Source organism: Eleutherodactylus coqui, chromosome 2 (assembly GCF_035609145.1).
Source record: "Eleutherodactylus coqui strain aEleCoq1 chromosome 2, aEleCoq1.hap1, whole genome shotgun sequence".
NCBI lineage: Eukaryota > Metazoa > Chordata > Amphibia > Anura > Eleutherodactylidae > Eleutherodactylus > Eleutherodactylus coqui.
In genome coordinates, this window is record NC_089838.1 from 224,393,373 (window position 1) to 224,418,664 (window position 25,292).

General features: G+C 47.2%; 1 protein-coding gene across 1 annotated transcript in view; it reads right to left on the minus strand.

Moving 5' to 3' along the window:
• LOC136612292 (tetratricopeptide repeat protein 24-like) overlaps window positions 1-21,231 on the minus strand; it is a 75,079-nt gene extending 53,848 nt beyond the window's left edge. Inside the window, exon 1 of the mRNA XM_066592538.1 lies at window positions 21,150-21,231. The gene's annotated coding sequence lies outside the window, so the exon portion shown is untranslated. The remainder of the gene's footprint in view (window positions 1-21,149) is intronic.
• Between the last annotated feature and the right edge of the window lie 4,061 nt (window positions 21,232-25,292).

The window sequence follows — 25,292 nt, forward strand, 5'->3', positions numbered from 1 at the left end:
AATTTTATCACCTAGCCGGTCAAGACAAGCAACACTAATTTTAATTTGCCCCCTTTCGGTCTAGCATAACCTTCGCGGAAACTGTCACTCATTGTGGTAAAACTTTACTTACTGATCATTAGTATAATTGGAAACTTGGTGCACTTAAGGAACTGATTTATGAGGTTATAAATCTTCTTTTCGCTGTGGAAGCAGGTAGATTTTTAAACAGTTTCTCATTTTTAATAAGAGTTGTCAGAAAACCATAAAACAGACGTTAACTTCACCTTCACCTTTGATTACTATTATTGTGTAATCTGATCCGCAACATCTGAAAACTGTAATACAAATCCCTTTCTATTTAGGACCTGCAGCATGTGTAAACTCTACAATGCAGATTCTGCAGATTCCGTTGTGATATTGGATACCCAGGGAGCTCATTAACGCCTCATTAAATGTTTGATATAAACATACCACATTTTACACTGTTAACTTGGAAAAGATTGCATAACCATTCACCACTGAGTCATGTATTGAGTGTGCGAGATAGACTGTACAAGTGGTGCATAATTAACGTAATATAATTGATAAGAAAAATAAATATAAAAACGACAACAGATTTTATTGTTCCCTTATGACTAAATTTAATTTTGTATTAACATAAAACAAAGCACTACAGCTCTTGTGATGCATTTAAAACAGCTTATTGCAGCTCAATTTGCCTTTTAATGCCTCTTCTTGCATTATGGGTTATCCCAAACGTATCATTTTGTTGCTAGTTCAGTTTGGCTCTGGTTAACCCAGCACAATGTGTAAGATATATAGAGATTTTTAGTGTTTTGATGAGTCTGTAAATAGCTTGGTGGATTGCACTAATCTCATTTCAAACTGCTATGTGAACTGCGGATGCAAAACAGGTTCCTGCTACCTTGTTCCTAATGATATTGGCTTTATGTATATCATAGTGACTCTTCATTTCTGACAAAGTGTCCTCATAACTAAGCAAAGCTTCTGTTTATAGTTAGGGAAAAAGTTCCAAACCACAAAATTCATTGCATTATGAGTAGAGTGTATGTCTTGTTTGTATATAAAGCCTACATAATGACTTCAGTAAAAGACAAGGGAAATACACACAGGGCACAGGAAGTGAGAAAACATGAACTGGACTCCTAGGCATTTGAAGGCATTCTGAGGATTTATGCCGAGTAGAGATGAGCGAGCGCACTCGTCCGAGCTTGATGCTCGTTCGAGTATTAGGGTGTTCGAGATGCTCGTTACTCGAGACGAGCACCACGCGACGTTCAAGTTACTTTCACTTTCATCTCTGAGACATTAGCGCGCTTTTCTGCCCAATAGAAAGACATGGAAGGCATTACAACTTCCTCCTGTGAGGTTCCAGCCCTATCCCACCCCCCTGCAGTGAGTGGCTGGGGAGATCAGGTGACACCCGAGTATTTAAATCTGCTCCACCCGCGGTTCGCCACAGATGCATTCTGACAGAGATCAGGGACAGTGCTGCTGATGCTGCTGCTGCTATAGGGAGAGCGTTAGGAGTTATATTAGGCTTCAAGAACCCCAACGGTCCTTCTTAGGGCCACATCTGACCTTGTGCAGTACTGTTGAGGCTGCTGTGAGCAGTGTTGCACATTTTCTTTTTTTGTATATCGGCCGTGCAGAGCATTGCGTCCTCAGTCTGCAGTCATTGTACAGAGTATAGGGCCAGTACTGGTGAGGCAGGGACAGTGGTACAGGGAAAGAGATATACTGTCTATATAGGCAGTGGGCTTTTTAAAAAAAATTGGGGAAAAATAGTATATTTGGGCTGCCTGTGACCGTCTTCAGTGTACTGCGTGTCTGCTGGGGGTAGTAGTCCTAATTAATACGCAGCTAAGCGTTACAGCAGGCTTGACTGCTTCTGCGCTGTGAATTCCACTAGCTGAGTCATACGCACCTACGTCACAGTGCAGGCATGCGCAAAATTGTTTGCTGGCTCTGCTGTCTCCGTTACATCACCGCCGTCATCCCGCCAGAGGGAAACAGTATACATAATATACGCTGCCTACAGTATCTGTCTGCTGTACCAGCTCTGCATTTAAAAAAATAGAAGCAAAATACTTAGGGCCTACTAGTGGCCTTTGGCCACTTGACTGCTTCTGCGCTGTGAATTCCACTAGCTGAGTCATACGCACCTACGTCACAGTGCAGGCGGGCGCAAAATTGTTTGCTGGCTCTGCTGTGCGTTCCGTAAGTGAAGTCAGCCTCCAACAACAGGCCAATAAGGGGCACATTTAATTACAGCGTTCTGTTTCTGCTCTACTCGTAATATACCATGCTGAGGGGTAGGGGTAGGCCTAGAGGACGTGGACGCGGGCGAGGACGTGGAGGCCCAAGTCAGGGTGTGGGCACAGGCCGAGCTCCTGGTCCAGGTGTATCGCAGCCGACTGTTGCGGGATTAGGAGAGAGGCAAATTTCAGGGGTCCCCAGATTCATCTCACAATTAATGGGTCCACGCGGTAGACCTTTATTAGAAAATGAGCAGTGTGAGCAGGTCCTGTCGTGGATGGCAGAAAGTGCATCCAGCAATCTATCGACCACCCAGAGTTCTACGCCGTCCACTGCTGCAGCTCTGAATCCTCTGGCTGCTGCTCCTCCTTCCTCCCAGCCTCCTCACTCCATTACAATCACACATTCTGAGGAGCAGGCAGACTCCCAGGAACTGTTCTCGGGCCCCTGCCCAGAATGGGCAGCAATGGTTCCTCTCCCACCGCAGGAGTTTGTCGTGACCGATGCCCAACCTTTGGAAAGTTCCCGGGGTCCGGGGGATGAGGCTGGGGACTTCCGGCAACTGTCTCAAGAGCTTTCAGAGGGTGAGGAGGACGATGACGATGAGACACAGTTGTCTATCACTCAGGTAGTAGTAATTGCAGTAAGTCCGAGGGAGGAGCACACAGAGGATTCGGAGGAAGAGCAGCTGGACAATGAGGTGACTGACCCCACCTGGTTTGCTAAGCCTACTGAGGACAGGTCTTCAGAGGGGGAGGCAAGTGCAGCAGCAGGGCAGGTTGGAAGAGGCAGTGCGGTGGCCAGGGGTACAGGCAGGGCCAGACCAAATAATCCACCAACTGTTTCCCAAAGCGCCCCCTCGCGCCATGCCACCCTGCAGAGGCCGAGGTGCTCAAAGGTGTGGCAGTTTTTCACTGAGAGTGCAGACGACCGACGAACTGTGGCGTGCAAGGTTTGTCGCGCCAAGATCAGCCGGGTAGCCTCCACCACCAGCCTCACCACCACCAACATGCGCAGGCATATGATGGCCAAGCACCCCACAAGGTGGAACGAAGGCTGTTCACCGCCTCCGGTTTGCACCACTGCCTCTCCCCCGGTGCCCCAACCTGCCACTGAGATCCAACCCCCTCTCAGGACACAGGCACGACCCGGCCTGCACCCACACCCTCACCTCCGCTGTCCTCGGCCCCATCCAGCAATGTCTCTCAGCGCAGCGTCCAGCCGTCGCTAGCGCAACTATTTGAGTGCAAGCGCAAGTACGCCGCCACGCACCTGCACGCTCAAGCGCTAAACGTGCACATAGCCAAATTGATCAGCCTGGAGATGCTGCCGTATAGGCTTGTGGAAACGGAGGCTTTCAAAAACATGATGGCGGCGGCGGCCCCGCACTACTCGGTTCCCAGTCGCCACTACTTTTCCTGATGGGCCGTCCCAGCCCTGCACGACCACGTCTCCCGCAACATTGTACGCGCCCTCACCAACGCGGTTACTTAACAATGGACACGTGGACAAGCACAGGTGGGCAGGGCCACTATATCTCCCTGACGGCACATTGGGTGAATTTAGTGGAGGCTGGGACCGAGTCAGAGCCTGGAAACGCTCACGTCCTACCCACCCCCAGAATTGTGGGCCCCAGCTCGGTGCTGGTATCTGCGGCGGTGTATGCTTCCTCCACTAAACCACCCTCCTCCTACGCAACCTCTGTCTCGCAATCAAGATGTGTCAGCAGCAGCACGTCGCCACCAGTCGGTGTTGCGTGGGGTGGCAGCACAGCGGTGGGCAAGCGCCAGCAGGCCGTGCTGAAACTACTCAGCTTAGGAGAGAAGAGGCACACGGCCCACGAACTGCTGCAGGGTCTGACAGAGCCTCCAACCGGGCATGTCGTGTGTGACAACGGCCGTAACCTGGTGGCGGCTCTGCAGCTCGGCAGCCTCACGCACGTGCCATGCCTGGCCCACATCTTGGTTCAGCGCTTTCTGAAAAGCTACCCACGCTTGTCAGACCTGCTCGGAAAGGTGCGCCGGCTCAGCGCACATTTCCGCAAGTCCAAGACGGACGCTGCCACCCTGCGGACCCTGCAACATCGGTTTAATCTGCCAGTGCACCGACTGCTGTGCGACGTGCCCACACGGTGGAACTCTACGCTCCACATGTTGGCCTGGCTCTATGAGCAGCGTAGAGCTATAGTGGAATACCAACTCCAACATGGGCGGCGTAGTGGGAGTCAGCCTCCTCAATTCTTTACAGAAGAGTGGGCCTGGTTGGCAGACATCTGCCAGGTCCTTGGAAACTTTGAGGAGTCTACCCAGATGGTGAGCGGCGATGCTGCAATCATTAGCATCACCATTCCTCTGCTATGCCTCTTGAGAAGTTCCCTGGAAAGCATAAAGGCAGACGCTTTGCGCTCGGAAACGGAGGCGGGGGAAGACAGTATGTCGCTGGATAGTCAGAGCACCCTCATGTCTATATCTCAGCGCGTTGAGGAGGATGAGGAGGAGGGGGAGGAGCATGAGGAGGAGGGGGGAGAGACAGCTTGGCCCACTGCTGAGTGTACCCATGCTGCTTGCCTGTCATCCTTTCAGCGTATATGGCCTGAGGAAGAGGAGGAGGAGGATCCTGAAAGTGATCTTCCTAGTGAGGACAGCCATGTGTTGCGTACAGGTACCCTGGCACACATGGCGGACTTCATGTTAGGATGCCTTTCTCATGACCCTCGCGTTACACGCATTCTGGCCACTACGGATTACTGGGTGTACACACTGCTCGACCCACGGTATAAGGAGAACCTTTCCACTCTCATACCCGAAGAGGAAAGGGGTTTGAGAGTGATGCTATACCACAGGACCCTGGCGGACAAACTGATGGTAAAATTCCCATCCGACAGCGCTAGTGGCAGAAGGCGCAGTTCCGAGGGCCAGGTAGCAGGGGAGGCGTGGAGATCAGGCAGCATGTACAGCGCAGGCAGGGGAACACTCTCCAAGGCCTTTGACAGCTTTATGGCTCCCCAGCAAGACTGTGTCACCGCTCTCCAGTCAAGGCTGAGTCGGCGGGAGCACTGTAAAAGGATGGTGAGGGAGTACGTAGCCGATCGCACGACTGTCCTCCATGATGCCTCTGCCCCCTACAACTACTGGGTGTCGAAGCTGGACACGTGGCCTGAACCCGCGCTGTATGCCCTGGAGGTGCTTGCTTGTCTTGCGGCTAGCGTCTTGTCAGAGGGGGTGTTTAGTGCGGCTGGGGGAATCATCACAGATAAGCGTATCCGCCTGTCAGCCGACAGTGCCGACAGGCTTACACTCATAAAGTTGAACAAAGCCTGGATTTCCCCAGACTTCTCTTCTTCACCAGCGGACAGCAGCGATACCTAAACAATACGTAGGCTGCACCCGCGGATGGAAGCATCGTTCTCTATCACCATCAAAAACGGGGACATTTTAGCTTCATCAATCTGTGTATTATATTCATCCTCCTCCTCCTCCTCCTGAAACCTCATGTAATCACGCCGAACGGGCAATTTTTCTTAGGCTCACAAGGCTCAGTCATATGACTATAGTAAACAATGTTTATACGTTTCAATTCTCATTAAAGCGTTGAAACTTGCACCTGAACCAATTTTTATTTTAACTGGGCTACCTCCAGGCCTAGGTACAAATTAAGTCTCATTAACCAAAGCGATTAATGGGTTTCACCTGCCCTCTTGGTTGGGCATGGGCAATTTTTCTGAGGTACATTAGTACTGTTGGTACACCAATTTTTTGGGGCCCTCGCCTACAGTGTAATCCTAGTAATTTTTATGGGCTTCGCCTGCACTCATGGTTCAGCAAGGTGTGTGGGGTTGGCCTACACTCTTGCCACATAAATGTAACTGGGGCCTTGTCTATACTGCAACTACTGAAATGTGCAAGAGACTGTTATCTCCCTAAACTGCTGCAACGGGAATGTTACTGTGGCCTGTCTTGACTGCTACTACTACTGAAATGGAACTAATACTGTGCTCCCCCTATACTGCTTCTAGTAATATGTTACTGGGACCTGTCTAGACTGCTACTACTACTGAAATGGAACTAAGACTGTGCTCCCCCTATACTGCTGCTAGTAATATGTTACTGGGGCCTGTCTTGACTGCTACTATTACTGAAATGGAACTAATACTGTGCTCCCCCTATACTGCTGCTAGTAATATGTTACTGGGGCCTGTCTAGACTGCTACTACTACTGAAATGGAACTAATACTGTGCTCCCCCTATACTGCTGCTTCGGAATTGTTACTGGGGCCTGTCTGGACTGCTACTACTACTGAAATGGAACTAATACTGTGCTCCCCCTATACTGCTGCTAGTGATATGTTACTGGGGCCTGTCCCTAATGCTACCGCTGAAATGTTACTAATTCTGGGCTCTACCTATACCGCTGCTAATGCTATGTCACTGTGGTTTGGAAACGGAGGCTTCCCAAAGACATGATGGTGGCGAGGCCATTTCCCACCAACGCGGTTAGTGTTAAGGTGCATATAACCACGGACACGTGGAGAGGACACGTAGTGCCTCAAAAACATCCCTCTCCTCCTCCAACAATGAAAACATTCTTGGCAAATACCTTTGCATAGGTCCGTCTGGTGGCAGTCCAAGAATTTCACCTTTACCGACACAACAAGAGAGCCCCCGCACCATCCCCCCGCCACGGCCCACTTAATCCTGGCTGCATTCCGAAAACCAACTAAATGAAACCGCACTACTAGGTCCGCAGTCGCCACCACATTCCCACCAACGCGGTTACTGTTAAGGTACATATTACCACTCTGACTGGGGCATGCACTGTGGGCCAAAGCACACCTGTATTGTATGTGACGTTAGCTCTGCTGAGCAGGGCACTGCAATGGGATACATTAATGTACCGCCGAAGCCCACCTGCATTTAATCTGACGTTAGCTTTGCTGTCCAGGGCACTGCAATGGGATATATTTATGTACCGCCGGTGGCTTCCTGGGACCCACCCATGCTGTCGGTCCACGCGGAGTTGTGACTGCCTGTGTCTACTTCTAAAGAACCCCAGTCTGACTGGGGCATGCAGTGTGGGCCGAAGCCCACCTGCATTAAACCTGACATTACCTCAGCTTTGATGGGCAATGCAATGGGATATATTTATGTACCGCCGGTGGGTTCCAGGGAGCCACCCATGCCGTGGGTCCACAGGGACTTCACATTAGGGAGTTGTACCTGCCAGTGTCTATGTATTAAAAACCCCGGTCAGACTGGGGCATGCAGTGTGGGCCGAAGACCACCTGCATTTAATCGTACGTTACCTCAGCTGTGATGGGCAATGCAATGGGTTATATTTATGTACCGCCGGTGGCTTCCTGGAACCCACCCATGCTGTCGGTCCACACAGAGTTGTAACTGCATGTGTCCACTTCTAAAGAACCCCAGTCTGACTGAGGCATGCAGTGTGGGCCGAAGCCCACCTGCATTAAACCTGACGTTACCTCAGCTGTGATGGGCAATGCAATGGGATATATTTATGTACCGCCGGTGGGTTCCAGGTAGCCACCCATGCTGTGGGTGCACACAGAATTCCCATTGCAGAGATGTACCAGCCTGTGACTATTTATAAAAAACCCCGGTCTGACTGGGGCATGCAGACACCTTGACAGAATGAATAGTGTGTGGCACATGGGTTCCCCATTGCTATGCCCACGTGTGCATCTCCTGATGGAGGTAGCACAGGATTGGATTTCTCATTGCTTCTGTACAGCATTGTGGGCTATCGCCCCGCCCCTTTTAAAGAGGGTCGTTGCCTGGCCGTGCCTTCCCTCTGCAGTGTGTGCCTGCGGTTCCTCCTCATGGCAGATGCACTTATAAATAGACATGAGGGTGGTGTGGCTATGAGGCCAGCGTGTGGCATGAGTGCAGCTGAAGGCTACGCAGGGACACTTTGGTGTGCGCTGTGGACACTGGGTCATGCAGGGGGGTTGGGCAGCATGTTACCCAGGAGAAGTGGCAGCGGAGTGTCATGCAGGCAGTGATTGTGCTTTGTTGGAGGTAGTGTGGTGCTTAGCTAAGGTATGCCTTGCTAATGAGGGTTTTTCAGAAGTTAAAATTGTTGGGAGGGGGGGGGGGGCCCACTCTTGCCAATATTGTGGCTTAATAGTGGGACCTGGGAACTTGAGATGCAGCCCAGCATGTAGCCCCTCGCCTGCCCTATCAGTTTCTGTGTCGTTCCCATCACTTTCTTGAATTGCCCAGATTTTCACAAATGAAAACCTTAGCGAGCATCGGCGATATACAAAAATGCTCGAGTCGCCCATTGACTTCAATGGGGTTCGTTAGTGGAAACGAACCCTCGAGCATCGCGAAAAGTTCGTCTCGAGTAACGAGCACCCGAGCATTTTGGTGCTCGCTCATCTCTAATGCCGAGCGAGGGCTTTCCAGGGTGCAACATATTTTTTCACTAAAATTATCACACCCGGTCATGTGAATGGATGAGAAAACGCTAATTAGGCATGGGACTTGATCGCGGAAAAATGGACATTCATGCAAATTTATGGCGCGCCCAAGAGAACGTAAAAACGCATAAGCTCCTGTGTAGAGATGAGCGAACACCAAAATGTTCGGGTGTTCGTTATTCGGAACGAATTTCCCGCGATGTTCGAGGGTTCATTTCGAACAACGAACCCCATTGAAGTCAATGGGCGACCAGAGCATTTTTGTATTTCGCCGATGCTCGCTAAGGTTTTCATGTGTGAAAATCTGGGCAATTCAAGAAAGTGATGGGAATGACACAGAAACGGATAGGGCAGGCGAGGGGCTACATGTTGGGCTGCATCTCAAGTTCACAGGTCCCACTATTAAGCCACAATACCGGCAAGAGTGGGCCCCCCCCCTCCCAACAACTTTTACTTCTGAAAAGCCCTCATTAGCATGGCATACCTTTGCTAAGCACCACACTAGCTACAACAAAGCACAATCACTGCCTGGATGACACTCCGCTGCCACTTCTCCTGGGTTACATGCTGACCAACCGCCCCCCCCTCCCCCCCACAGCGCACACCAAAGTGTCCCTGCGCAGCCTTCAGCTGCCCTCATGCCACGCCACACTCATGTCTATTTAGAAGTGCGTCTGCCATGTGGAGGAACCGCAGGCACACACTGCAGAGGGTTGGCACGGCTAGGCAGCGACCCTCTTTAAAAGGGGCGGGGCGATAGCCCACAATGCTGTACAGAAGCAATGAGAAATAGAATCCTGTGCCACCGCCATCAGGAGCTGCACACGTAGGCATAGCAATGGGGAACCTATGTGCCACACACTATTCATTCTGTCAAGGTGTCTGCATGCCCCAGTTAGACCGGGCTTTTTAATTCATAGACACAGGCAGGTACAACTCCCTATTGTGAAGTCCCTGTGGACCGACAGCATGGGTGGGTGCCAGGAAGCCACCGGCGGTACATAGAAATATCCCATTGCATTGCCCAACACAGCTGAGGTAGTAATGTCGTGCGTAATACAGGTGGGCTTCGGCCCACACTGCATGCCCCAGTCAGACTGGGGTTCTTTAGAAGTGTACAGATGTATTAAAAACTCCGTGTGCACCTACAGCATGGGTGGCTACCTGGAACCCACCGGCGGTACACAAAAATATCCCATTGCATTGCCCAACACAGCTGAGGTAGTAATGTCGTGCGTAATACAGGTGGGCTTCGGCCCACACTGCATGCCCCAGTCTGACCGGGGTTCTTTACAAGTGGACACATGTAGGTTACACTCCCTGTGGACCCACTGCCTGGGTGGGTGCCAGGAAGCCACCGGCGGTACACAATAATATCCCATTGCATTGCCCAACACAGCTGAGGTAACGTCAGCTGTAATGCAGGTGGGCTAAAAATTAATTTGATTACACTGTAGGCGAGGGCCCACAAAAATTGCTGTATCAACAGTACTAATGTACATCCCAAAAATTGGCCATGGCCAGCCAAGAGGGCAGGTGAAACCCATTAATCGCTTTGGTTAATGTGGCTTAAGTGGTAACTAGGCCTGGAGGCAGCCCAGTGTAACGAAAAATTGGTTTAAGTTAAAGTTCCATTGAAACTTATAAAAATTGTTCAGAAAAATTATTTGAGTGAGCCTTGTGGCCCTAAGAAAAATTGCCCGTTCAGCGTGATTACGTGAGGTTTCAGGAGGAGGAGCAGGAGGAGGAGGAGGAATATTAGACACAGATTGATGAAGCAGAAATGTCCCCGTTTTGGATGGTGAGAGAGAACGTAGCTTCCATCCGCGGGTGCAGCCTACGTATTGCTTACGTATCGCTGCTGTCCGCTGGTGGAGAACAGAAGTCTGGGGAAATCCAGCCTTTGTTCATCTTGATGAGTGTTAGCCTGTCGGCACTGTCGGTTGACAAGCGGGTACGCTTATCTGTGATGATTCCCCCAGCCGCACTAAACACCCTTTCCGACAAGACGCTAGCCGCAGGACAAGCAAGCACCTCCAGGGCATACAGCGCTAGTTCAGGCCACGTGTCCAGCTTCGACACCCAGTAGTTGTAGGGGGCAGAGGCGTCACCAAGGATGGTCGTGCGATCGGCTACGTACTCCCTCACCATCCTTTTACAGTGCTCCCGCCGACTCAGCCGTGACTGGGGAGCGGTGACACAGTCTTGGTGGGGAGCCATAAAGCTGGCCAGGCCCTTAAAGACTGTTGCACTGCCTGGGATGTACATGCTGCTCGATCTACGCACATCCCCTGCTACCTTGCCCTCGGTACTGCGCCTTCTGCCACTAGCGCTGTCGGCTGGGAATTTTACCATCAGCTTGTCCGCAAGGGTCCTGTGGTATAGCAACACTCTCGAACCCCTTTCCTCTTCGGGAATCAGAGTGGGCAGGTTCTCCTTATACCGTGGATCGAGCAGTGTGTACACCCAGTAATCCGTCGTGGCCAGAATGCGTGCAACGCGAGGGTCACGAGAAAGGCATCCTAACATGAAGTCAGCCATGTGTGCCAGGGTACCTGTACGCAACACATGGCTGTCCTCACTAGGAAGATCACTTTCAGGATCCTCTTCCTCCTCCTCCTCCTCCTCAGGCCATACACGCTGAAAGGATGACAGGCAATCAGCCGGTGTACCGTCAGCAGCGGCCCAAGCTGTCTCTTCCCCCTCCTCCTCATCCTCCTCATGCTCCTCCTCCTCCTCCTGTACGCGCTGAGAAATAGACAGGAGGGTGCCCTGACTATCCAGCGGCATACTGTCTTCCCCCGCCCCCGTTTCCGAGCGCAAAGCAGCTGCCTTTATGGTTTGCAGGGAATTTCTCCAAATGCATAGCAGAGGAATGGTGACGCTAATGATTGTAGCATCGCCGCTCACCACCTGGGTAGACTCCTCAAAATTACCAAGGACATGGCAGATGTCTGCCAACCAGGCCCACTCTTCTGAAAGGAATTGAGGAGGCTGACTCCCACTGCGCCGCCCATGTTGGAGTTGGTATTCGACTATAGCTCTACGTTGTTCATAGAGCCTGGCCAACATGTGGAGCGTAGAGTTCCACCGTGTGGGCACGTCGCACAGCAGTCGGTGCACTGGCAGCTTAAAGTGATGTTGCAGGGTGCGCAGGGTGGCAGCGTCCGTGTGGGACTTGCGGAAATGTGCGCAGAGCCGGCGCGCCTTTACGAGCAGGTCTGACAAGCGTGGGTAGCTTTTCAGAAAGCGCTGAACCACCAAATTAAAGACGTGGGCCAGGCATGGCACGTGCGTGAGGCTGCCGAGCTGCAGAGCCGCCACCAGGTTACGGCCGTTGTCACACACGACCATGCCCGGTTGGAGGCTCAGCGGCGCAAGCCAGCGGTCGGTCTGCTGTGTCAGACCCTGCAGCAGTTCGTGGGCCGTGTGCCTCTTATCGCCTAAGCTGAGTAGTTTCAGCATGGCCTGCTGACGCTTGCCCACCGCTGTGCTGCCACACCGCGCGACACCGACTGCTGAGGACATGCTGCTGCTAACACATCTTGATTGCGAGACAGAGGAGGAGGAGGAGGAGGAGGGTGCTTTAGTGGAGGAAGCATACACCTCCGCAGATACCAGCACCGAGCTGGGGCCCGCAATTCTGGGGGTGGGTAGGACGTGAGCGGTCCCAGGCTCTGACTCTGTCCCAGCCTCCACTAAATTCACCCAATGTGCCGTCAGGGAGATGTAGTGGCCCTGCCCGCCTGTGCTTGTCCACGTGTCCGTAGTTAAGTGGACCGTGGCAGTAACCGCGTTGGTGAGGGCACGTACAATGTTGCGGGAGACGTGGTCGTGCAGGGCTGGGACGGCACATCGGGAAAAGTAGTGGCGACTGGGAACTGAGTAGCGCGGGGCCGCCGCCTCCATGATACTTTTGAAGGACTCCGTTTCCACAACCCTATACGGCAGCATCTCAAGGCTGATGAATTTTGCGATGCGGACGGTTAACGTTTGAGCGTGCGGGTGCGTGGCGGCGTACTTGCGCTTGCGCTCGAACACTTGCGCAAGCGACGGCTGGACGGTGCGCTGAACTACACTGCTGGATGGGGCCGAGGACAGCGGAGATGAGGGTGTGGGTGCAGGCTATGAGGCGGTAGTGCCTGTGTCCTGAGAGGGGGGTTGCATCTCAGTGGCAGGTTGGGGCACAGGGGGAGAGGCAGTGGTGCAAACCGGAGGCGCTGAACGGCCTTCGTCCCACCTTGTGGGGTGCTTGGCCATCATATGTCTGCGCATGGTGGTGGTGGTGAGGCTGTTGGTGTTGGCTCCCCGGCTGAGCTTTGCGCAACAAAGGTTGCACACCACTGTTCGTCGGTCATCAGGCGTCTCTGTGAAAAACTGCCAGACCTTAGAGCACCTCGGCCTCTGCAGGGTGGCATGGCGCGAGGGGGCGCTTTGGGAAACACTTGGTGGATTATTCGGTCTGGCCCTGCCTCTACCCCTGGCCACCGCACTGCCTCTTGCAACCTGCCCTGCTGATGCCCTTGACTCCCCCTCTGAAGACCTGTCCTCCTGAGTAAGCGTTGCACACCAGGTGGGGTCAGTCACCTCATCGTCCTGCTGCTCTTCCTCCGAATCCTCTGTGCGCTGCTCCCTCGGACTTACTGCCCTTACTACTACCTCACTGCAAGACAACTGTGTCTGATCGTCCTCCTCACCCACAGAAAGTTGTTGAGACAGTTGGCGGAAGTCCCCAGCCTCTTCCCCCGGACCCCGGGAACTTTCGAATGGTTGGACATCAGTGACGATAAACTCCTCTGGTGGGAGAGGAACTGCTGCTGCCCAATCTAAGCAGGGGCCCGAGAACAGTTCCTGGGAGTGTTCCCGCTCCTGAGCAGGTGTCATTGTAGTGGAGTGAGGAGGCTGGGAGGAAGGAGGAGCAGCAGACAGAGGATTCGGATTTGCAGCAGTGGACGGCGCAGAACTGCGGGTAGACGATAGGTTGCTCGAAGCACTTTCTGCCATCCAGGACAGGACCTGCTCATACTGCTCATTTTCTAATAACCGTCTCCCGCGTGGACCCATTAATTGGGCGATGAATGTGGGGACACCAGAAACGTGCCTCTCTCCTAATCGCGCAGCAGTCGGCTGCGACACACCTGGATCAGGAGCTCGGCCTGTGCCCACACCCTGACTTGGCCCTCCGCGTCCTCGGCCGCGTCCACGTCCTCTAGGCCTACCCCTACCCCTCAGCATGCTGTATTACCAGTGATTTGATTTCACAGGCAGCTAATAAATTGGCGCAAGACTGCAGGCCAAATATAACTTTTTTCCCTTTTTTAAAAACGAAAGGCCCCACTGCCTCTAGTGAATGTATAATCTAAGTTTAATAACTGTGCTGTTTTCCTGCTAATGTGTCACAGAACGTGAGGGTAGCAGAGTTATTAACTGTGGCAGAGCAGGTATTTTTTTTCCCAATTAAGGAAAGCAAATGGCAAAGCCAGGAGTAAAACGTAGCTGGGTGCGTCTGATTTTTACAGGTTGCACACGCAGCCGACACGTGTCCACCGGCGTTAGGACGGACAGAGGCAGGACAAATAGAATTATTTTCCGTTTTTTGGCACCAAAAGGCAGCACTGCGTATATTCTATGAACATGAGAAGTTTAATAACTGTGCTGTTTTCCTGCTAATGTGTCACAGAACGTGAGGGTAGCAGAGTTATTAACTGTGGCAGAGCAGGTATTTTTTTTCCCAATTAAGGAAAGCAAATGGCAAAGCCAGGAGTAAAACGTAGCTGGGTGCGTCTGATTTTTACAGGTTGCACACGCAGCCGACACGTGTCCACCGGCGTTAGGACGGACAGAGGCAGGACAAATAGAATTATTTTCCGTTTTTTTGCACCAAAAGGCAGCACTGCGTATATTCAATGAATAATAACTGTGTTGTGGCCCTGCCTACACAATTCTTTCCCTGCAGTATCAATGGAGGGTGCAATGCTCTGCAGAGGCGATTTTGAGAAGCAAAAAAAAATGCAGCACAGCTAACAGCAGCCTGGACAGTACTGCACACGGTTAAATATGGCCCTAGAAAGGACCGTTGAGGTTCTTGAAGGCTACACTCACTCCTAACACTCTCCCTGCCTATGCAGCACTTCTGTCCCTAATGCCGGGTGCAACGCTCTGCAGAGCCGATTTTGAGAAAAAAAAAATTTGCCACTGCTAACAGCAGCCAACACACAGCTATCAGTGGCCCTAATAAGGACCTTTGGGGGGTCTTGAAGCCTACACTAACTACCAATTCTTTCCCTACAGCAGCTCCGGTACAAACAGCACTGTCCCTCATCTAACGCACACGGCATCTGAGGCGAACCGCGGGAGGGGCCGACTTTTATGTTCAGGTGACACCTGATCTTCCCAGCCACTCACAGCAGGGGGGTGGTATAGGGCTTGAACGTCACAGGGGGAAGTTGTAATGCCTTCCCTGTCTTTCAATTGGCCAGAAAAGCGCGCAAACGTCTCAGGGAAGGAAGTGAAAGTAACCAGAACACCGCATGGTGTTCGTTACGAATAACGAACATCCCGAACACCCTAATATTCGCACGAATATCAAGCTCGGAAGAACACGTTCGCTCATCTCTACTCCTGTGAAAGAGTCCTAAGCCCTATGCATGTTTTGTAGTGGAACTTTCAATGATAATTTGCTTGTGTGTCATTGATTGCATCTTTTATGATCACATAAAAATTGTTGTTTGTCAGCAGTATATCCCCTTACGTCAGCAAGTATTTGCATGTCAATGGAAAAATTAAAAAGTTATGGCTTTTGGAAGGCAGAGATGAATAAACAAAAATTAAAAAAATTAAATTAAATTCTGTTCTTGAAGGGGTAAATTATAAGCAGCGTATAGGAAACAAAAGGGATGAGTTATACACACATATTATATCTATATATATAAAGCTGAAAGCCCTCACTGACTCACTGACTCACTGACTCACTGACTGACTGACTGACTGACTGACTGACTGACTCGCCAAAAGTTCTCCAACTTCCCGATGTCGTAGAAACATGAAATTTGGCGCAAGCATAGATTATCTCCAAAATAGGAAAATAAATTGGGTCCCAACTCGATTATTCAATTCTAGCGCAAAAGAATTGGCATCGAAATTTAACGTACATAATCTAAATAACTCACTTCCCAATGTCATAGAAACGGGAAATTTGGCACGAGCATTGATTATGTCATAAATAGGAAAAGTTAATGGGTCCCAACTCGATTATTCAATTCTATGCGCAAAAGAATTGGCGTCAAAATTTTACGTACATAATCTAAATCTCTCACTTCCCAATGTCATAGAAACGTGAAATTTGGCAGGAGCATTGATTATGTCATAAAAAGGAAAAGCTAATGGGTCCCAACTCGATTATTCAATTCTATGCGCAAAAGAATTAGCGTCCAAATTTTACGTGCGGAATGTAATTTCTTCACTTTCCGGTGTCATAGAAACGGGAAATTTGGCACAAGCATTGATTGTGTCATAAATATGAAAAGTTAATAGGTCCCAACTCGAGTATTCAATTCTAAGCGCAAAAGAATTGGCGGCGAAATTTTACGTGCGGAATGTAATTTTCTCACTTTCCGGTGTCATAGAAACGGGAAATTTGGCACGAGCATTGATTATGTCATAAATAGGAAAAGCTAATGGGTCCCAACTCGATTATTCAATTCTATGCGCAAAAGAATTAGCGTCCAAATTTTACGTACGGAATCTAATTTTCTCACATTCCGGTGTCATAGAAACGGGAAATTTGGCACAAGCATTGATTGTGTCATAAATATGAAAAGTTAATAGGTCCCAACTCGAGTATTCAATTCTAAGCGCAAAAGAATTAGTGTCCAAATTTTATGTACGTAATCTAATTCTCTCACTTCCTGATGTCATTTTATATGAAGGAAACGTCGCATGGTTACCTCCACATGGTGTTTCCTGGGTAACGCAGAGAACTATGCAAAATGGTGAACATATGTTTTTCCTCAGTATCTCTAAAGTAACCATGACTTCATAAGATTTTCCGTGTGAACACCAGATAAACACCAGTACCAAATTAACTCGGGCGAAGCCGGGTATATCAGCTAGTATATCTATATATATAAAGCTGAAAGCCCTCACTGACTCACTCACTGACTGACTGACTCGCCAAAAGTTCTCCAACTTCCCGATGTCGTAGAAACATGAATTTTGGCACGAGCATAGATTATCTCCAAAATAGGAAAAGTAATTGGGTCCCAACTCGATTATTCAATTCTAGCGCAAAAGAATTGGCGTCGAAATTTTACGTACGTAATCTAAATCTCTCACTTCCCAATGTCATAGAAACTTAAAACTTGGCACGGGCATTGAATATGTCATAAATAGGAAAAGTTAATGGGTCCCAACTCGGTTATTCAATTCTATGCACAAAAGAATTAGCGTCCAAATTTTACGTACGGAATCTAATTTTTTCACTTCCCGGTGTCATAGAAACTCGAAATTTGGCACGGGCATTGATTATGTCATAAATAGGAAAAACTAATGGGTCCCAACTGGATTATTCAATTCTATGCGCGAAATAATTAGCGTCAAAATTTTACATATGGAATGTATTTTTCTCACTTTCCAGTGTCATAGAAACATGAAATTTGGCAGGAGCATTGATTATGTCATAAATAGGAAAAGCTAATGGCTCCCAACTCGATTATTCAATTCTATGCGCAAAAGAATTAGCGTCCAAATTTTACGTGCGGAATGTAATTTTCTTACTTTCCGGTGTCATAGAAACGTGAAATTTGGCATGCGCATTGATTATGTCATAAATAGGAAAAGCTAATTGGTCCCACCTTGATTGTTCAATTCTAAGCGCAAAAGAATTAGCGTCCACATTTTACGTATGGAATCTAATTCTCTCACTTCCTGATGTCATTTTATATAAAGGAAACGTCGCATGGTTACCTCCCATGGTGTTTCCTGGGTAACACAGAGAACTACGCAAAATGGTGAACATATGTTTTTCCGGTATCTCTAAAGTAACCACGACTTCATAAGATTTCCGTGTGAACACCAGATAAACACCAGTACCAAATTAACTCGGGCGAAGCCGGGTATATCAGCTAGTGTATATATATATATAACTCATCCCTTTTGTTATACATACAATGATTATATATATATATATATATATATATATATATATATATAATATAAATATAATAATAATCTTTATTTGTATAGCGCCAAATTATTCCGCAGCGCTAAATATATGTGTATATATATATATATATATATATATATATATAAAGATGAAAGCCCTCACTGACTCACTCGCTGACTGACTGACTGACTCGCCAAAAGTTCTCCAACTTCCCGATGTCGTAGAAACATGAAATTTGGCACACGCATAGATTATCTCCAAAATAGGAAAAGTAATTGGGTCCCAACTCGATTATTCAATTCTAGCGCAAAAGAATTGGCGTCGAAATTTTACGTACGTAATCTAAATCTGTCACTTTCCAATGTCATAGAAACTTAAAATTTGGCCCGAGCATTGATTATGTCATAAATGGGAAAAGTTAATGGGTCCCAACACGATTATTCAATTCTATGCGCAAAAGAATTAGTGTCCAAATTTTACGTACGGAATCTAATTCTCTCACTTCCCGGTGTTATAGAAACTCGAAATTTGGCAGGAGCATTGATTATGTCATAAATAGGAAAAGTTAATGGGTCCCAACTCGATTATTTAATTCTATGCGTAAAAGAATTAGCGTCAAAATTTTACGTACGGAATCTAATTATCTCACTTTCCGGTGTCATAGAAACGTGAATTTTGGCACGAGCATTGATTATGTCATAAATAGGAAACGCTAATGGGTCCCAACTCCATTATTCAATTCTATGCGCAAAAGAATTAGCGTCCAAATTTTACGTATGGAATCTAATTTTCTCACTTCCCGTTGTCATAGAAACAGGAAATTTGGCACGAGCATTGATTATGTCATAAATAGGAAAAGCTAATGGGTCCCAACTCGATTATTTAATTCTAGCGCAAAAGAATTGGCGTCCAAATTTTACGTGCGGAATGTAATTTTTTTCACTTTCCGGTGTCATAGAAACGGGAAATTTGGCACGAGCATTGATTATGTCATAAATAGGAAACGCTAATGGGTCCCAACTCCAGTATTCAATTCTATGCGCAAAAGAATTAGTGTCCAAATTTTACGTACGGAATCTAATTTTCTCACTTCCCGATGTCATAGAAACAGGAAATTTGGCACGAGCATTGATTATGTCATAAATAGGAAAAGCTAATGGGTCCCAACTCGATTATTTAATTCTATGTGCAAAAGAATTAGCGTCCAAATTTTACGTGCGGAATGTAATTTTTTCACTTTCCGGTGTCATAGAAACGGGAGATTTGGCACGAGCATTGATTATGTCATAAATAGGAAAAGCTAATGGGTCCCAACTCCATTATTCAATTCTATGCGCAAAAGAATTAGTGTCCAAATTTTACGTACGGAATGTAATTTCTTCACTTTCCGGTGTCATAGAAACGTGAAATTTGGCAGGAGCATTGATTATGTCATAAAGAGGAAAAGTTAATGGGTCCCAACTCGATTATTCAATTCTAGCGCAAAAGAATTGGCGTCGAAATTTTACGTGCGGAATGTAATTTTTTCACTTTCCGGTGTCATAGAAACGGGAAATTTGGCAGGAGCATTGATTATGTCATAAATAGGAAAAGTTAATGTGTCCCAACTCGATTATTTAATTCTATGCGCAAAAGAATTAGCGTCCAAAATTTTACGTGCGGAATCTAATTTTCTCACTTTCCGGTGTCATAGAAACGGGAAATTTGGCACGAGCATTGATTATGTCATAAATAGGAAAAGTTCATAGGTCCCAACTCGATTATTCAATTCTATGCGCAAAAGAATTAGCGTCCAAATTTTACGTGTGGAGTGTAATTTTTTCACTTTCCGGTGTCATAGAAACGGGAAATTTGGCACGAGCATTGATTATGTCATAAATAGGAAAAGTTAATGGGTCTCAACTTGATTATTCAATTCTATGCGCAAAAGAATTAGTGTCCAAATTTTATGTACGTAATCTAATTCTCTCACTTCCTGATGTCATTTTATATAAAGTAAACATCACATAGTTACCTCCACGTGGTGTTTCCTGGGTAACGCAGAGAATTATGCAAAATGGTGAACATATGTTTTTCCGGTATCTCTAAAGTAAGCACGACTTCATAAGATTTTCCGTGTGAACACCAGATAAACACCAGTACCAAATTAACTCGGGCGAAGCCGGGTATATCAGCTAGTATATATATATATATATATATATATATATATATATATATATATATATATATATATATATAATGTGTTTACACAATATATAATGTATGACGAATACGTCTGTGTGTCCATTCCTCAAGCCTAGAAAGCAGAGGGTTTCACCTTGGCTGAATTCTATACCCTCCTGGCTGAACAAGGACAAAATGTCTGAAATGTTCCTAAAGTAAATACATTTTTGAAATGCAATAAAATAAAGTAAAAAAAAAGTTTTTGTTTCATTAGAACATCTGTGGTGCAGTTTCTCTTCTTTTTGTTCTCCTATTGTTGAGGCAGTAAGGAACTGAATTCACACACAGCACTCTGATGTTCTGCCCCATAGCTGGGTGCGAATATTGAAGTACAAAGTCTTGTTGACATATAGTTACTAGTATGCAGAATTGATGTACAGCTCCCCTTTCCATGATTATATAGTATATTCATTAGGCGTGTTTTGCGTGTGCCTTTTGCTATATTTTCCTATGTTTTGCACAGCAAAAATCCCATAGCCTACGGGAGGTGCAAAAATACACAAACGGAAGGGTGCGACACTGTGCAAAACACAGGGAAAGGAACACATCTGGAGCTCATTAGGCTTTCAATAGCCATGAAATCAATGGAAAGGGTATGTCTATCTATTAAATCCACAGAAAGGGTGTGTCATGTGCGTGCGTGAACTGTCCTTGTGTGCCCAAAGTGTACAGTACTATGTGCAGACCCGCACAGATCACACATTGTGTACCTCTTCAAACCTCGTCCATTTGCAAATACGCTGCTGTGAGCATTTTTGCACATAGCCTCGTGTGATGCCGCCCTGAAAATCTGATGCAAATAGCACTCGTTCATTTGAATGGCTGTATGCACATGGACTCTTTTTTTTACTGGGACAATAGTTTGAATAAAAAAAGATCTCGGCATGTCCTATTCTTGTTTGATTTCCAGACGAGTATAGCACATGTCAATATGCGGTATTCAGCACAGGAGGTCAAAGTGTTGTCTAATCTGAGTTGTGGATGAGAATCTTGGGCACAACTTTGTAAACCTCCCATGTATATGTACCCTTAATGTGATTAATAATGAATGTGACTTACCATGTAATCTGCTCCACACATAGAGTTCAGTTATCGTGTCTGTCCAATATTGTTAGGTGCTTCAGAGCTGCCTGTGAATGAAGTGTTTGTAGTTGCTACCTTAGTAACTTGTAATCGTATGATGTCAGCAAAAGCAAACCAAACATACCTGTCCGAGGAGCGGGCGGGCACCTGGATGCTCGCTTGCAGGGCTTTATAACTATGCAGGGAAGTGGAAGTAAAACAAGTATCCAATTATAGGAATTGCTTTCCTCATTCATAGAGGTGAAGCCTGCAGAAATAGCTCCTGTAAAGTAAGGCAAGTTGTGTGTTCTCTAGACATCAGCTGAGACATGTTGTAGGCTCCTTATAATATCCAAAGTCAGGACAACGGGGTTCTCATTAAACCAGCGTTCTGACATTTTTGACTATCACTAAAGGAGAGAGCATGAAAAGACATTATTGTTCTAGTCCCATGAAAATCTCCTGCCTTCCTATAGACTGCAGCTGTCATGTTATGGATAAGAATGCAAATGCTGTGAGACACACTTTGTACTCAGCCTGCAAAAACACACAGGTGCACGCGCTAGGGAGTGTAGTTGCGCATGAGCGCATATACGGCGCGTTTTTATACCCGACCATATATACACAATCATCTGAGGCATTGGTTTCCAATGTATCAGTTCACACGGGCGAATATACGGTGTGTAAATATGTCAGACCGTGAAAAGTGGAACATACGCGATTGAAATACACGCTGACGCATATATGGTGGGCAAAAAGATAGTTGTGGAACTATCTTTTGCCCACTATACGGTGACGGCTTCCATAGACTCCTATGGGAGCAGGGGAAAAAAGGGAGGGGGAGGCAGTTTGGCAGCGTCCGACTCTGCGAAAAGCTTACAGGTGCCTCTACATAGGCACTGGAAGGCATCTAGAGGATTTTTGCAGAGTGAGGGTTTTCCGGGGTTCGGCGTATTTTTTCACTAAAAACAATGCTCACGGTCGTGTGAATGGGCGAGAAAACGCTGGCTGTGATCACGGAAAATCACCCATTCACGTGATTTTACGGCGCCGGTGGGCAAACGTAAAAACATGTATGCTGGTGAGAAAGAGTCCTAAAATTGGAATAAGAATAGAACCCATTGATTTAAATGGGTTTGTTGTCATAAGCGCATTTTGTGCGCGCATTTTGCAGGCAGAGGAACATTATGACTGGCTCTATTTTCCTGCATTTGCACAACAAAGGACCCATAAAAGTTAATGAGAGGTGCAAAAATATACTGTTACTACTGAAATGTTACTGGGGTCTGTCTATACTGTTACTACTGAAATGTTACTGGGCTCTGCCTATACTGTTACTACTGAAATGTTACTGGGCTCTGCCCACACTGCTGCTACTGAAATATTACTGTGGTCTGACTATACTGATGTAACTGAAATGTTTTTGGGGTCTGTCTATACTGTTACTACTGAAATGTTACTGGGCTCTGTCTATACTGCTGCAACTGAAATGTTTTTGGGGTCTATCCATACTGTTACTACTGAAATGTTACAGGGCTCTGCCTACACTGCTGCTACTGAAATGTTACTGGGGTCTGTCTATACTGCTGAAAATGAAATGTTACTGGGGTCTGTCTATAATGCTGCAAATGAAATGTTACTGGGCTCTGCCTACACTGCTGCTACTGAAATGTAACTGGGGTCTGTCTATACTGCTGCAAATGAAATGTTAATGGGGTCTGTCTATACTGCTGCAAATGAAATGTTACTGGGGTCTGCCTACACTGCTGCTACTGAAATGTTACTGGGGTCTGCCTATACTGCTGCAACTGAAATGTTTTTGGGGTCTGTCTATACAGTTACTACTGAAATGTTACTGGGGCCTGTCTATACTGTTACTACTGAAATGTTACTGGGCTCTGTCTATACTCTTACTACTGAAATGTTACTGGGCTCTGCCTACACTGCTACTACTGAAATATTACTGTGGTCTGACTATACTGATGTAACTGAAATGTTTTGGGGGGTCTGTCTATACTGTTACTACTGAAATGTTACTGGGCTCTGTCTATACTGCTGCAACTGAAATGTTTTTGGGGTCTGACTATACTGTTACTACTGAAATGTTACAGGGCTCTGCCTACACTGCTGCTACTGAAATGTAACTGGGGTCTGTCTATACTGCTGCAAATGAAATGTTACTGGGGTCTGTCTATAATGCTGCAAATGAAATGTTACTGGGCTCTGCCTACACTGCTGCTACTGAAATGTAACTGGGGTCTGTCTATACTGCTGCAACTGAAATGTTTTTGGTGTCTGTCTATACTGTTACTACTGAAATGTTATTGGGGTCTGTCTATACTGCTGCAAATGAAATGTTACTGGGATCTGTCTATACTGATGCAAATGAAATGCTACTGGGCTCTGCCTACACTGCTGCTACTGAAATTTTACTGGGGTCTGTCTATAATGCTGCAACTGAAATGTTACTGGGGTCTGTCCTATAGTGCTGCAAATGAAATGTTACTGGGGTCTGTCTATAATGCTGCAAATAAAATGTTACTGGGCTCTGCCTACACTGCTGCTACTGAAATGTTACTGGGGTCTGTCTATAATGCTGCAAATGAAATGCTACTGAGGGCTGTCTATACTGTTACTATTGAAATGTTACTGGGCTCTGCCTACACTGCTGCTACTGAAATATTACTGAAGTCAGTCTATACTGCTGCAAGTGAAATGTTACTGGGGTCTACCAAGACTTCTGCAACATAACTGTTAGTGGGGTCAGCTTATACCTTTGCTACAGGAATACTACAGGGATCTGTGCATAGTATGGCTTCACTAAGTTTTCACATCGCGGTGTTCTACGTATCTGGCCCAAGAAAGAAAACCCAGTCTGACTGGGGCATGCAGTGCGGGCCGAAGCCCACCTGTATTTTATCTGACGTTAGCTCTGCTATCCGGGGTACTGCAATGGGATTTATTTATGTACCGCCGGTGGGTTCCAGGGAGCCACTCGTGCTGTGGGTGCACACAGAATTCCCATAGCGGAGTTGTACCTGCCTGTGACTATTAATTAAAAAACCCCAGTCTGACTCGGGCATGCAGTGTGGGCCGAAGCCCACCTGTATTTTATCTGACGTTAGCTCTGCTATCCGGGGCACTGCAATGGGATTTATTTATGTACCGTCGGTGGGTTCCAGGGAGCCACCCATACTGTGGGTCCACTCCACACAGACTTCCCTTAGGGGAGTTGTACCTGCCTGTGTCTATTTATAAAAAAAAAAACAGTCTGACTGGGGCATGCAGTGTTCGCCGAAGCCCACCTGTACTTTATTTGACGTTGCCTCAGCTATCCTGGGGACTGCAATGGGATTTATTTATGTACCGTCGGTGGCTTCCTGGGACCCACCCATGCTGTGGGTCTACACAGACTTTCCTGAGCGGAGTTGTACCTGCCTGTGACTATTAATTAAAAAAAACGAGTCTGACTGGGGCATGCAGTGTGGGCCGAAGTCCACCAGTATTTTATGTGACTGTCTTCTCACTATAACTATGACACAACTCCTCTCCTACCGCTCTCTCTCTTCACTCCCCAGACCTGCACGATCAACTGCCTCCCAACTGTCATTGGCTTGCAGTCAATCCGAGTCCAATCAGAATCATCTGTCCACCTGGCAGATTATATTAATAGCTCTATCGAAGGCCAACTTAAGTAGTGGTTAACCCCTACCGGTTATACATGAACTGAGCACTGCCATTTAAAGACAAGGCGCTTTTGTAGGGCCCGTTTGGGCCACTACCATTGTATAGGTGTTAACTTTCATTGTAATCCTATCTGTGATTATAATGTGTTGACTGTTAAAATGTTTTTTTCTACTGAAGAGAAAGTGTCAGCCTATTAATAGGGTGGTCAGTGTAAAAATTGCAGGATTTAGGGATTTTTTAAAAATATGGATGGTGATATAAAAAGCTTAAAAAAAAACACCACAGACTCTAAGAAGATATGTTCAACATAAAAACTTGATTTATACAGTAGGCCATCTTCTGAGGCCACATTTCCTTTAAGCTGCGCTCATACAATGCAGTCTTGCTGGCTGAAGTTGCTGCTTTGTTGATTTGTAAAGCGAAGATCCGCCAGAACCCATATCTTTTGAAATT